Genomic DNA, 14,049 nt, shown 5'->3' with positions numbered 1-14,049 from the left:
TAGGCCCCAGGCGTCCTGGCGGGCTCGGGAGGGAGGCGGCTGCCCTCCCGAGAGCCCCAGGGTTCCGGCCTCCCCTGCCGCCTCGGCTTCCCCGAGCCGCGGCCTCCTCCGCGCTGTGGAACCCCGGGTCTGGCCTTCGCCGCGGGCTCGGGAGCGGGCAGCCGGGGAGAGCGCGCCGGGCCCGGGAGCAGGAGGTGGGCGGGTTGCGCGGGACCGGAGCGGCGGCTCGGCCCTCGCCCCCTCGGCTCTTCCCGGGTCTGGTCCGCAGGCGGCGCGGCGGGGCCGGGCGGGGCGCGGGAGCCGCTGTCTCCGGCGGGAGAGGAGGCTGGGCGGCTCGGGAGACCTCCGGAGCTTCCCTCCCGTCGAGGCGGCGTGGGCTTGTTACCCAGGTAGACTGGGGGGCGCTGGAATATGGCGCGCTGCCCACCTTCTTGCAAGTTGTTAGGAGGCGCCGGGGCGGCAGTTCGAGGAGGAGGGCGCAAAGTCCTTTTGTACGCCGAATTAAGGAGCGACATTGTGTTTTTCTCTACGGCGGAGATGCCCACGGAGGGGCCCGAGTTCTTCCCGTGTCTGGGTGGCGGTCCCCTGGGTAAGGGATGGGGAGGTGGCGCGCCCCACAGAAAGAACCGAACCTTTGTCAGGGGCTAGATGGGGGTGCTGGGATGGTCTTGGGCATGGTACTGTCCAGTACTCCCAGCCTTTCGTGGACTCGGGGGTTTGCCGTTGCGTGTTGTGCGCTTCACGGTGCACTGCGTCTCTCACCTGTTGTGTCGTTGCTGCTGGTCCCAAACTTTGTATGGTGCCTCTGCCTACCCACCAGAAGTTGAAGTTGTTTAAAAAATCTTAATGTTTTTAAGGCTTCGAAGGGTATCTGCTCTGACCAAGTTGGAGGAACTGTTACCTGGTCATCCCTCTCCCCAGCCATTAAAATACTGTATAGTAGTTGTTTACTTTGGAGCTGGTATCAGTTGGACCGAATTCTTTCTGTAGTCAGAACACAATTTACATTTTCTTAAGCATTTAGAGGCCGCATATGGGAAGAAAGATAGTATGAATGAACCTGTCAGTTGCACCGGATTCGGTAGGAGACTTGGTACAGCTTTGGTCCCACGGCATCCCAAAAGTGGTCCTTTCCCATTCCACTTCAGCCCTGTCTCTTGAATTCTTTTTCCTCTGGTTATGAACAGCAAGCTACTGGGTTATTCCTCATTCAAGGGAAAGGAGGCGGGGAAGCAGTGATGATACTGGCTGTTTTTTTTTGTTTTGGTTTTTTGATTCGGTAGTGTCTTGACTCCCTTACATTGTTTGAAAGTTCTTGACAACTTACCCTATAAGGTAGTAAAATTAGGACTAGTTGTATGTGTCTAAGTCTAATTTCCTTATGTGTGCAAAAGGAAATACACAATTATCATGAGTAACCTAGTGTATTTACTCAATTTGAGCCCTAAATTATGTGCAGACTTTTTTGTGTGTCAGGGGGCCTTTTCTTGCTTTTTGGGCTGTGCTGGTGAGCTAACCCAGGGTATTGGGTGTGCAAACCATTTGCCACTGAACCACACCTCCAGCCTTTTTTCTTCTGGTGGGAATTAGATTGTTGCTTTCTACTCACCCAAACAAAAGGAAAACAATAATCAGATTAAGAATATTTTTGCTCACTTTACTTAAAATCTCTTGATCTCATTACAGTCTCAAACTTGACTTGACTATAAGGGAAAATAACTTTTTGCCTAGCAGCGAGTGATTAGCATTCTCATTTAGCTGGAAACAACCAACCAACCCAGGAAAATGAGTCTACATGCAAATACTATACTGGAAATTAGAGGATTATAGGAGGAAGGATTTCAGTTTTTCCTTATCATTGTGGATAGTTCAGTGAAACACACGTTTGTAAGGATTTTTGTTTTAAGACATAATTGCACACCCCTAGCTAATTTAGGAAGCTGAAGGCCAGCATCCTCATGATTTAAATACATATAGTACATGGCATTGCCCATGTACTATAGGTTTAATCAGACCTCTGGGTTGTCTGTACAAGGCATTTTATGTAAAATAATCACAAGCAAGTGACTTTTAAGAGAAAATTAAGGTTCTTGTGGTCTAGGATAACATTTAAAATTAAAAAAAAATTTTTTTTTTTGGTGTATGAGTATTGCCTGCATGTGTGTAAGTATGCCCATGTTTTGCAGTGCTCTTGGAGGTCAGAAGAGGGTGTCAGATGCCCAGGAACTGGAGTTACAGACGGTTGTTAGCTGCCATATGAGTGTTGGGAATCCAACCTGGGTCCTCTGAAAGAGCAGTCTGTGCTCTCAACCTCTGAGCCATCTCTCCAGCCCTGGATTACATTTTTTAATCTTATTTGTAATAAGGCATTCAGTTAAATGTTTGGGGAATAATAGTGATGATTGAAATTGAGTTTTTTTCAGGAGTATTTGAAAAGGCATTCTGTTTTTTTGTTTCTTTGTTGGTGGGAAACGAAACACACATGCACGCACACACACACCCCATGTGCGCATATGGTGTTTGGTAAAAAGATTCTAGCCAGATGTGGTAGAACCCACTTTAATCTCAGCACTTGGGAGGCAGAGGCAGGCAGATCTTGGTCAGTTTGAGGCCAACCTAGTCTACCTAGCAAGTTCCAAGCCAGCAAGGGCTATATAGTGAGACTCTGCCTACCCCCCCCACGCCCCCTCCCCAAACAAACTTTGCTAAAGGACATTTGCTGTCTGTACTTTCATGTATTCATTTAGAGCATAAAATACTGTGTTTAGCCCAAGCTTACCACATGTAATTTTCTACTAGTGCTTAGTAAAATAGCAGTAAAAGGGAAACATGTATGTTTGTTTATTTATTTGGTATTTTTGAGACAGGGTTTCCCTGTAGCCCCAACTGACGTGGAACTTGCTGTGTAGACCACCAGGCTGGCCTTGAACTCACAGAGATCCGCCTGCCTCTGCTGGGACCAAAGGCTTGTGTCACTGCACCTGGCAGAAACATGTTTATTAAGTTTCTTTTATAAATATATTGTTTTAGACCTGGAGTGTAGATTAGTAGTAGAGTATTACTAGTATGAGCAAGGCATTGGGTTCAATCTCCAGCACCAAAACAACAACAAAAAAGAAAATATATTGCTTAGATCAAGTCAACTGTTTGCTGGTTTTTTTGTTTTGTGTATTATGATCATGTTCAGACCCCTCCCTCCCTGTCTCTCCTTTCCCGCCCTTCCCTCCCTTCCCTCCCTTTCTTTCTTTGGATTCAAATCTCCCAGGCTGGTCTAGAACTTGGTGTGTAGCTGAGGATGACCTTCGCCTTCTGATCCTCCATGCCTGCTTTATGCAGTGCTGGGCACTGAACCCATGGCTTCATGCATGCTAGGAAAGCACTTTATCACTTGAACTACAGCTCTCAGTTGCTACTTTTAATCCTGGAGCAACAAGAATACTTTGTCTGAAGTTACTTTAATGTGATATTATGATCAAAACTTGGAAGTGAGTTTCTGACTGCTCAAGGAAAGTAAGTAGATTTTATATATATATACCTTGTAATAATTTTTTTTTCTTCTGAACTATAGAATTAAGCCAATGTGTTTTCAGCCTCCCTTCAATTTGGTTTAGTTATCAAGACATCACAGAGGCTTCATTATGTGGTCTTTATACTAAAATGTCCTAACCTGAGCACATTTACATGCTATTAAAACTTTTTTTTTTTTTTTTGAAGCAGGGGCTCCCTGTAGCCCCAGCTGTCCTGGAACTCACTATGCAGACCAGGCTGGCCTTGAACTCACAGAGATCCACCTGCCTCTGCTTCCCAAGTGCTGGGATTAAAGGCTTGCGCCACCATGCCTGGTTTATATACTATTAAATTAAGCCTTCTTTGAACTGAAGAAAAGCCCGAAATGTAAATTTTGGGGGATATTCAAACATTAAAAAATAAAGCAGTTGCAGTGTGACAGGCCCATAGCATTTGCTATTTCTTAAGATAAATCTGTATCGCACCACTAATAATTAGCAGTCACTCAGAAGATAATCTGACCATGAGGGATTGTTTTCTGAGTCCCAGTCTGCTTTGCCTAACTCAGAATACTTTACTTAAAACCCCACAGCATCATATAATTTCTTAAGGGAACCAAAACCATATTTATTAAAGCTGTGTGTGTTCATAGAAGGGCAAAGAGCCAGGCGTGGTGGCACACACCTTTGATCCCAGCACTTGGGAGGCAGAGGCAGGCGGATCTCTGTGAGTTCAAGGCCAGCCTGGTCTACATAGTGAGTTCCAGGACAGCTGGGGCTATAGGGAGACCCTGTCTCAAAAGACCAAAAAAAAAGAAGGGCAAAGAAACATTGGATCTAGTTTCGTAGGTTCGAATGATCACTGGAGTTGGGGATGGAGGAGGTCAAAGAAGATACAGGAGGTATTTTTAAAAATTTTTGTTTTTGGCCTTTTTGAGACAGGGTCTTCCTTTAACCCCAGCTAGCCTGGAACTCACTATGTAGACCAGGCTGGCTTTGAACTCACAGGGACCCAGTGAGTTCCCAGTGCTGAGAATAAAAGCGTGTACCACCACATTTGGCTACAGGAGTTACTTTTTATATGGGTCATCAGTTTGGTGATTTCAACCATTTATGGAAATTGTACTGCTTAGTATGTAGGTGTAGTATTTAAGTCAGGCCTCTACCAACTAGATGGCTCAGCAGGTAAGGGTGCTTGCTGCCAGTCCTTACAACCTGAATTTGATCTCTGGAACCCACATGGTAGAACAAGAGAACTGACTTCTGAAAGTTGTCCTCTGACATCTGCATGTGTATCATGGCAAGTACCCTCTTCATCCCAGTAAATAAATGAATAAGTAAGTAAATCAGGTTAGCTGATTTCCTTGGTTTGGCTGATTAAAGTGAACATTTTCTTAAGATCTCTCTAAGTGGTGCCTATTGGATAAACTATGCTGGACCTTTTCCAGAATCTTTGTGAAGAGTGAGCTCTGTACACATATGTGTTAAGGGCATTTTATAAGAGCTTATATTTTACTGTTGGCAATTGTAAGCTTTTCAGAACTAAGAGTTTTGTTGCTGCTACTGAGTGTTAATGTGGTTAGGCTGGCAGCGAATACTACAAAGAACAAGAGGAAGTGAGGAAATATCTCCATGAGACATTGCTTAAAGCTATTTAAACAGTGGACTAGAAATGGGGAGCAGGAACCAGGGAGCCTGATTCTTGTTTTATGTTTAAAGGAGGGTGAGGCATGGCCTCCATTGAGAAATGAACTCCCTAAGTGTGTCCTCACTTTGGAGTTTTGCCAAACATTTCATCAAACATTAAAGACATTTTATATTCCAGGCCTGTGCTAGGTACTAGAGTCACAAGTAAACCTTGGGCCTTATCTAGGAGAGGAGAAAGATCAGCTCAACTATTCTACAGCTTGTTGAAATCAAAGTAGAGTTGAGAAAGAGTGCTCTGGGAATAGGGAGGATTCCTTTTGGGGAAGGACAGTGGCTTGGGGAAAACCGATTAGGGAAGTCTTCATTTACTACATAGGAGGATTTGAGAAGGACCCTGGTGGAGAAGAGAGGAGGTGAAAGGAAGGGTAGCAGTAGTATGATTTTACTTTTACTTGTACATCAGTGGAGGATGAAATTCACAAGGTTGATTGGGAAGAGTTTGTAATCCATGCTCACAAGTATGGATTTTATTCTGTAGGCAGTTGGAGGCCATAATGAGATTTCAGTAGAGCTTGTTTTGATTTTTTTTTTTTTTTCTTTTTGTGGCGAGTATTGGATCCAGGGCCTTGCACCCCCAGTCAGGCACTGTACGACCATGCACCACCCCAGCTCTTACTCTGGTTCTAAAAAGATGACCTATGAAAATTGAATTGGAGATGTTTGAGACTATTGAATGTGCTATCAAAACATAAATTCTGCTGGGCGTGGTGGCGCACACCTTTAATCCCAGCACTTGGGAGGCAGAGGCAAGCGGATCTCTGTGAGTTCAAGGCCAGCCTGGTCTACATAGTGAGTTCCAGGACAGCTGGGGCTACAGGGAGACCCTGTCTCAAAAAGACCAAAAAAAAAAACAAAATGAAAACAAAAAAATTCTGGGGATTATTTTTACTTTACAGTTACTGGATTTATGTGGCTATTGAATATAGGGAGTTAAGGATTATAGTCTTGCTAGTGGGTGATTATGATGGTCTTAAGATAGGGAATGTGTAGGAAGAACAGCATTTGAGGAAGAATCCAGATGTGTTTAGTTGTGTGGTGGTTTTGTTTTTTTCACCAGCAGATAGAAGTTTATTGGTTTCTTTCAGGAGTGAAGTTTCTTCCTCTTGAGGGATTAGCAGTGTGGCAGCTGCACAGCTTTGGCAGTAATCAGCTGTGCTGAAAACACATAAAATGTGTTTTGTTCTGTGGGAATGGATTGGAACTCAAGTGGATATAGGGGTCAGTTAAGAGATTTGCATTTATCAACTAATGTCATATGGAGCTGTAAAAAGTACAGCAGGAGTGAAGGAAAAATATTTATTTATTTATTTTTATTTATTTATGTCTTTTTTTGAGACAAGGTCTCCCTGTATCCCCAGCTGTCCTGGAACTCGCTATGTAGACCAGTCTGGCCTCGAAATCACAGAGATCCACCTGCCTCTGCCTCCCCCAGTACTGGATTAAAGGTGTGTGCCACCACGCCTGGCTGAAAAAAACCTTTTAAAAAATATTTATTTATAAGCCGTATGTGGTGGTAGGTGCCTCTAATCCTAGCACTCAGGAGGCAGAGGCAGGCAGATCTCTGTGAGTTTGAGGCCAGCCTGGTCTACATAGCGAGTTCCAGGCCAGCTGGGGCTACAGGGAGATCCTGTCTCAAAAAAGGCAAAAAAAAAAAAAAAAAGATTTATTTTATGTGTATGTGTGTGTGTGCCTGTGCCTGCATGAGTTTATGTGTATCACATATGTGCACATTCCTTAGGAGGCCTAGAAGAGGGTGTTGGATCACCAGGAACTGAAGTTACAAATGGGCTGTGATCTGTCCAGTGTGGGTACTGGGACAGAACCCAGGTCCTCTGTAAAAGCAAGTGCTTTTAACCTCTGAACCATCACTCCAGCCCCAGGAGAGTGGAAAAATCTTAGGGCAACTTTTGGGGGCATCTATACCTGAAGGTCAGGTGGAAGAAGAGGGAGGCCTGTGAGAAACTGAAAATGAATAAACATTTAATGATGCACTTTGGAGAAGCTGAGATGGGTAAGAGAATCTTACCATGAAGTTAGCCATGTGAAGTACTACATAGAATTCCTTGAGATAAAAACTCAGTTTGGCATGTAAAAGGTAGTAAGTTTTGTCAGTGAGATGGCTCAGCTGGTAAAGGTGGCTGCCACCAAGCTTGACAACCTGAGTTAGATCCCTGGAACCCACATGGTGGAAAGAAGAGAACTGAATCCCACAAGTTGTCCTATGACTTACATAAAACATATGAACACAAACTCACCACAGGTATACGCCCACATGACCCTCCCACACTAAAAAAATTTTTTTAAAGATAAAAAGTTTTCTGAATATATATGTATTGTTTTGCCAGGCATCTCTTGAAATATAAATTCATCTTGAGCTTTGAAAATTTGTGATACTGATAGGCTAAATACAACCTAGAGCTTTTGGGGATCAGGAATATAGACTGACTATAACTGAAACTCTTGAAATTCCACACAAAATTTTGTGTGCATGCCTTTGTGACATTTCTGGGGAGGGGACCCAGTCTCATTTTTATGATTCTCCAGGGGCTCATGACGCACAGAAGGGACTTTTCAGTAATGTTAATGATTAAATGAAGTAACGGTTGTGTTTAGTTGGCAGAAATCACTTACTACTAGGATAGATCAAGGGAGGGATTTTGAATGGGTGTCTTAAGTGAGGAGCTTTGGGTAGATATGAGACTGAAGCAGGAATGCTAAGGGGTGAGAGAGCAAAGCAATAACCATTGTGAGAATTTCACTGTCTTCTGGATTCATTGGTGTTTTCTTCAGGACTCACTAGTGTCTGTTGATGCACTGTAGATACTATAGGCTATGTGAGGGTTCAAATTACTATTGTTTTAAAGGGAACAAATTGGCTCATAGATTGTGTCCATAGAAAATTGTTGTTTTTTTTTTTTTAAATTATTATTTTTATTTTATGTGTATGTGTGTATTGCCTGCATGTAGGTAAGTGTACCCATGTTGTGCAATACCCGCGGAAGACAGATGAGGCTATCAGAGCCCCTGGAACTGGAGTTACGCATAGTTGTTAGCTGCCATGTGGGTGCTGGGATTCGAACCCAGGTCTTCTGCAAGAACAGTCAGTGTTCTTAACTGCTGAGCCACCTCTCTAGCCCCTGAAAATTCATTTTTAAGTTAGGAATTATGTATAGTATAGAAATAACTAAGGTATAGAACTGTTTCAGTCTAGTGTTGTATGGCAAGATATTTGCCCTTTTGGTCTAATTTTTTAGATCATGAAATGGAAATACATTTGACCTCTTGTTAGGGTCTTTCTGAAACTTGACAATTATAGAATACTTTGTGATCTAAGGTAATTTAATGCTGACATACTGATAATCACATTTCTAAAAGTCATGAATAAAATTTACACATTCAAATACATTTATAAATATTTCATAATAGAACCCGTTTGATTCCCAAAATATTTCATTCTGAAATTTTAGATAATTAGTAATTTTTGTCTCTTAGTTTCTTAAATTTTTGGCCTTTGAAATTAGATTGAGACAGTTTTTTATCAGTTCCTAGTTTCTGAGTGACAACCCCTATACATTTATTTTTTTTGGTGGTGCTAGGGATTGAACCCAAGATAATAAAAACAGAATGATACAAATACTGGGTAATTTTTAAACAGTAAGCTTGTGTTATACACTTCGTAATTCGTGCGTATTTTTTATTGACCCATAATTATACATGTTCATGGGCTACAGTGTACTATATTGATTTATGTATATACTGTACAATACCCTGATCAAAGTAGTTAGCATGTCCAGCAACTCAAACATCATTTCTTTATGTTGTAAACCTTCAAAATCCTCTTTCTAGTTATTATTATAGTTAACTGTACTATGCTGTAGAACACAATAATCCTATCTAATTGTGTTTTTGTGCTCATCAATCAACCTTTATCCCTTTTGTCACTACCCTTCCCAGCCTTTGGTAGCCACGCTGCTTCTTAGAGGTAAACTTCTTTACCTCCCACATATGAATGAGAACATGTGGTACTTATCTTTCTGTGCCTGGCTTATTTCACTTACTATTACAGGTTCATCCGTGTTGCTGAAAAGTGGATTATCATTATATGCACTAAATTTACAAAGAGGGTCTAAATAGAAATAAAATATTTTGTCTTTTCCTTTGGGCACTTTTTTATTTTTATTTTTTGGTTATCTTTCACTAAACAATTATGAAATATAGTATTTCCATATCAAAATAGCCTAATATCAAAGAATCAACCAAGATTTTGTAAATAGGAGCACCATCATAGAACCAGTATCTTGGCCAAAAGTCGGCTCTGGGTACTAAATCTAAAGAAAGCATCCTGAAGTGTTGATGTTTGTGTGACTGTTAAAATTTTTGCTGTTTGTTGATTTTTGGTTCTGTAAGATTTCTTTTAAATAAAAGTTACTAATAAAATTAATTCTGAGTCTGTGTTATATTAATATATTTGCTGAATGTGAAAAGATATATAATAGGTATTCATTATAAACAGTAAAAGAAAAACAACCCTACCGTATAACATATATTTTGCTATATATGATTTGACTTTTTGAATTATGACACATTTATGCATCCATTTATGTGCTTGTGTGTATGTCACAGTACATTTGGAGGTCAGAGGACAACTTGCAGGAGTTGGTTCCTTCCACCATGTGGGATCTAACTCAGGTTCTTAGACCTAGTGGTGGGGCTTTTCCCACTGACCCATCTTCCTGGCCTAGCATATATAATTTTAGATACTTTCCTAAGTATACATGTACACACAGTAATATATACATTCTGTTTAATATAGAATAGTACTATGTATGCTGTCTTAGACCAAATATCTTCAGTGTATTTGCTATTGTTTATTTTTATCTTAGAAAATTTTTTTGAGACAGGGTCTCACTATGCAGCACTGGCTAGCCTAGAATTGTTGTGTAGACCAGGGTGGCTTCCATCTGACAGATCTGCCTGCTTCTGCCTCCCAAGTGCTGGGATTAAAGACGTATTACACTTGGCATTGAAACAATTTTGATGGGACAGTTGTAAGTTCATTCATTTAGTGGAATAAAGCTTTAATTTTTCTCCCCAAATGCATATTTATTCCTTTTTATGCTGTTTTTTCCATGCTCTTTGTCATTTTGCTGAGGTAAGGGTAGCTTAAGAGTAAGGGTGTAAGGTGTTATCCATGAGAGCTTAGTGAAGAGTGAACAAGTCCTCCGTTATTCATCATTCGTATATTATTATTTTTTCTTCACTCTGCCATCACACTTCCTTAGCAAAGATTCCTACTTTCAGGATAGTTTCTTGATGTGAATAATACCTGCATATTACTACTTTCCTGTTTTACCTTGAGATCTTATGAGTTGTAGTGCTAAAAATTCCCCTTTTTTTTTTCTTAAAAAACAATGTATCTCATCAGGGAGTTTAAGAGATACGTACAATACAAGTATATTTTTACAAAATGCTATGTAAGCCATGTTCTCTCCCAAAGAAATATGTATTAGATTCTACTTTTAGATGAAGAGTAACTAGTCTTTCTCAAAGTTAGCTTCCTTACATACAGATTTTATACAGTGGCCCTCTTTAGATGTAGTAATGTAACCTAAAACTCCTGTTTCCTCTAGTTCTGTATTGTAGTAGATCAAGGTTTTGGGTTTGTTTGTTTGTTTTTTGGTACAAAACAGTAAATCTAGGATAAATAATTTCTTATCTACTATAATTAGTACCTAAAGTAATCTTTTACACAAGTAAAGTTATGCATTTCTTTCTCTTTTTTAAAAATACAGGATCTGGCTATGTAACCCCGGCTGGCCTCAAGCTGACAGGTCCACTTGCTTCAGCCTCCTGTGTGCTGGGACTAAAAGCATGTTCCACCATGCCCGGCAAGTCATGCATCTTTCAATGATGGACACAGTCTGAGTAATGCATTCTTAAGCACTTCTGTTTGGGGAACCTCATAACCTCCTGGGTTATATGATATAAGGTATTATTCCTATACTTGATACCTTTTTATCATAGTACCATACAAAATATTGTAAGCAGTTGTAACAGTGGCAAATGTCGTTGTAAACATATTAAGAGGTTCAGTACAAAATACAGTGTAAAAGATCTTTTCATGCCAGGTGTAGTAGTGCATGCCTTTAATCCTGGCACTTGGGAGACAGAGGCTGGCAGATCTCTGAGTTCAAGGCCGGCCTGGTCTATATAGTAAGTTCCAGGCCATCTGGGGCTACAGGGAGACCCTGCTCAAAAAAAGATTTTAGGCTTAAAAGACTTAAAACTGGGTATGGTGATACATGTCTGTAATCCCAGCACTCGAGAGGCCAGGACTGGATTGCTGTAGATTTGAAGCATGCTGGGTCTGTCAGGTGAGTTCTAGGCTGCTCAGGGCTACATAGCAAGACTTTCTAACCCCAAAAGGAAAACTATCCCCACCCTCAGCATAGACACACTGAAAAACTATTATTTTATCCTTAGCTTCCATGCATTTTTCTATTTCAAGTCTAAAAATATTTTAAGACTGAAAATTTGTTTAAAACTCATACAAGCATACCTTTAATCTCAGCACTCGGGAGGCAGAGGCAGGTGCATCTCTGAGAAGGAGGCCAGCCTGCTATACATAGTAAGTGCCAGGCTAGCTGGAGGCTGGGGCAGGGAAACCCTGTCTCAAGCAAAAACAAAAAGCCTCAAATGGCCTGGTGGTACAACCTTTTCCTTGTATTCTGGGTGGCAGATGTGAGAGGGTCAGGAGTTCAAAGTCAACCTCAAGTTGAAGGCCTTTCTTGAAACATGAAACCTTGTCTCAAAAAATGCATACAGAGCCTGGAGAGATGGCTCAGCAGTTAAGATCACTTTCAAAGGACCCAGGTTCAGTTCCAAGTACCCACATGGCAATTGACAACCATCTAACTCCAATTCCAGGGGATCTGACACCCTCTTCTGGCCTCCATGGGCACTGCATGCTTGTACACTTATAGGCAAAACACCTAATATATATAAAATCTTTAAAAATTGCATACGCAGCCGGGCATGGTGGTGCACGCCTTTAATCTCAGCACTTGGGAGGCAGAGGCAGGCGGATCTCTCTGAGTTCAAGGCCAGCCTGGTCTACATAGGTCCAGGACAGCTGGGGCTACAGGGAGACCCTGTCTCAAAAAGACAAAAAAAAAAATTGCATATGTAAGCATCAACCTCACAGGGTCAGGATCATCAATACCATTGTCTTCTGCCTTTACCTCTTGTCCCACTTGAGGGTCCAGGGGCTGTCCTCTTCTCTTGTGATGATAATACCACTCTTTTCTTCCTGAAGGACCTGCCTAAGGCACTTGAATCATAACTTCAGAAATGTGTGCATAGTGGCCTGCTTGGTTTGTTCCCCTCTTTGTACCATAATTTTGCTGGTAACCAGATAATGCACCATTGCATAAATGAACATACACAGTGAAGAAAGTCTTAAATGAGGGACCTTGAGCAGAGACCTGAAAGATTTACAATTTTACTAGATAAAGAGAAGAAAAGCTTCCAAGGCAGGAGGAACAAGAGGGAAAGTCATATTGAGAGAAACCCAGCTACTATGAAATAAGCCCCAAAAGTCTGTGGCCACAGCAATGAGTTTTGTCTTCATCCTGAATTCACTGGAAATACGATCCAATTGATGTAGTTAGTAAAGATCAAGGGCCGGACTTGGTGGTACATGCCTGTAATACACAGCACTGGGAGGTGGAAGCAAGAAGATTTGATTTGGAGCACTTGTCTCAAAAATTAATTGGGGGGGGGTGCTGGAGAGATGGCTCAACAGTTAAGAGCACTGGGTGCTCTAGCAGAAGACCTGGGTTTGATTCCCAACACCCATGTGGTAGTTAACAACTGTAACTCCAGCTCCAGGGGATCTGATGCCCGCTTCTGACTTTGACAGGCATTGCATGACACAGGCAAACACATGGATGCAGGCAATACACTCATAGACATAAAATAAAAATAAAAAATCAGAGCTGAACATGGTGGCATGGGCCTTTAATCCCAGCATTTGGGAGGTAGAGGCAGGATCTGAGATTGAGGCCAACCTGGTCTATATAAGCAAGTTCCAGGCCAGCTGGAGCTGCAGGGAGATCCTATCCCCAAAACAAAAAACAGAAAGAAAGGTATCTAGTACAGTTTTGACAGTTAACAATAGGTTTATAAACTGTAATAGCCTAGAAGAAATTCCTCATTCTTCCTGGCCAATACTTAGCTCCTAATCCTACATATATCAAGTTGTCAGGATTATTTGAATGATTGTAGGAGTCTCACAAAGTGCATTTGTAATATTTTACTTTATTGGTAGGTTTTTCTGGTACCATCTAATATTGTATAACTTTAGGAACTCATGGTAGAAACATGGAGTCATCTAAGTCAGCATTTTCCCCCAAAGTTAAAGTCTTCCAAGTCTTTGACCATAACCACTGCTAGGAAGCTTACCTATCTAGCAGGAGTTCAGTTAGTCCTTTTCTTGGGTGGGGGTGGACATCTTTTTGGGACAGGTTTTCCCTGTTGCCCCACCTGGCCTGGCACTTGCCATGTGGACCAGACTGGCCTAGATCTCACAGAGATCTGCCTGCCTCTGCCTCCCGAGTGCTGGGATTAAAGGCATGCACCTCTCCATTCCCCCCCACCCCCCGGCTAAGTTCAGTGAATCTTTAAGACATTTGGTTGGCTAAAATGTTTAATTTCTTGGGGAAACCATGATGGAGGGGTTAGACAATGCGAGAACTAAATAATGCCTGGCTAGTTTTAAAAAACAGAGGGAACCATATTAGTCCAACAACCTACTGACAAATTATACATACCAGAT

At 41.7% G+C, this 14,049-nt stretch overlaps 1 protein-coding gene across 13 annotated transcripts in view; it reads left to right on the top strand.

Moving 5' to 3' along the window:
- Positions 1 to 14,049, top strand: part of Nrf1 (nuclear respiratory factor 1) — a 128,177-nt gene that overhangs the window by 292 nt on the left and 113,836 nt on the right. Inside the window, exon 1 of one of the 13 annotated variants that reach the window (XM_029570014.1) lies at positions 470 to 589. The exons of the other annotated variants lie outside the window; for them this stretch is intronic. The gene's annotated coding sequence lies outside the window, so the exon portion shown is untranslated. Of the gene's footprint in view, positions 1 to 469; positions 590 to 14,049 lie in introns of those variants that run through there. 13 annotated transcript variants of the gene reach the window in all.

This window comes from Nannospalax galili, unplaced genomic scaffold (assembly GCF_000622305.1).
Source record: "Nannospalax galili isolate Female #2095 unplaced genomic scaffold, S.galili_v1.0 scaffold660, whole genome shotgun sequence".
Lineage (NCBI taxonomy): Eukaryota > Metazoa > Chordata > Mammalia > Rodentia > Spalacidae > Nannospalax > Nannospalax galili.
The sequence above is the reverse complement of the archived record's forward strand: the minus strand, read 5'-3'. Positions and strand labels throughout refer to the sequence as shown.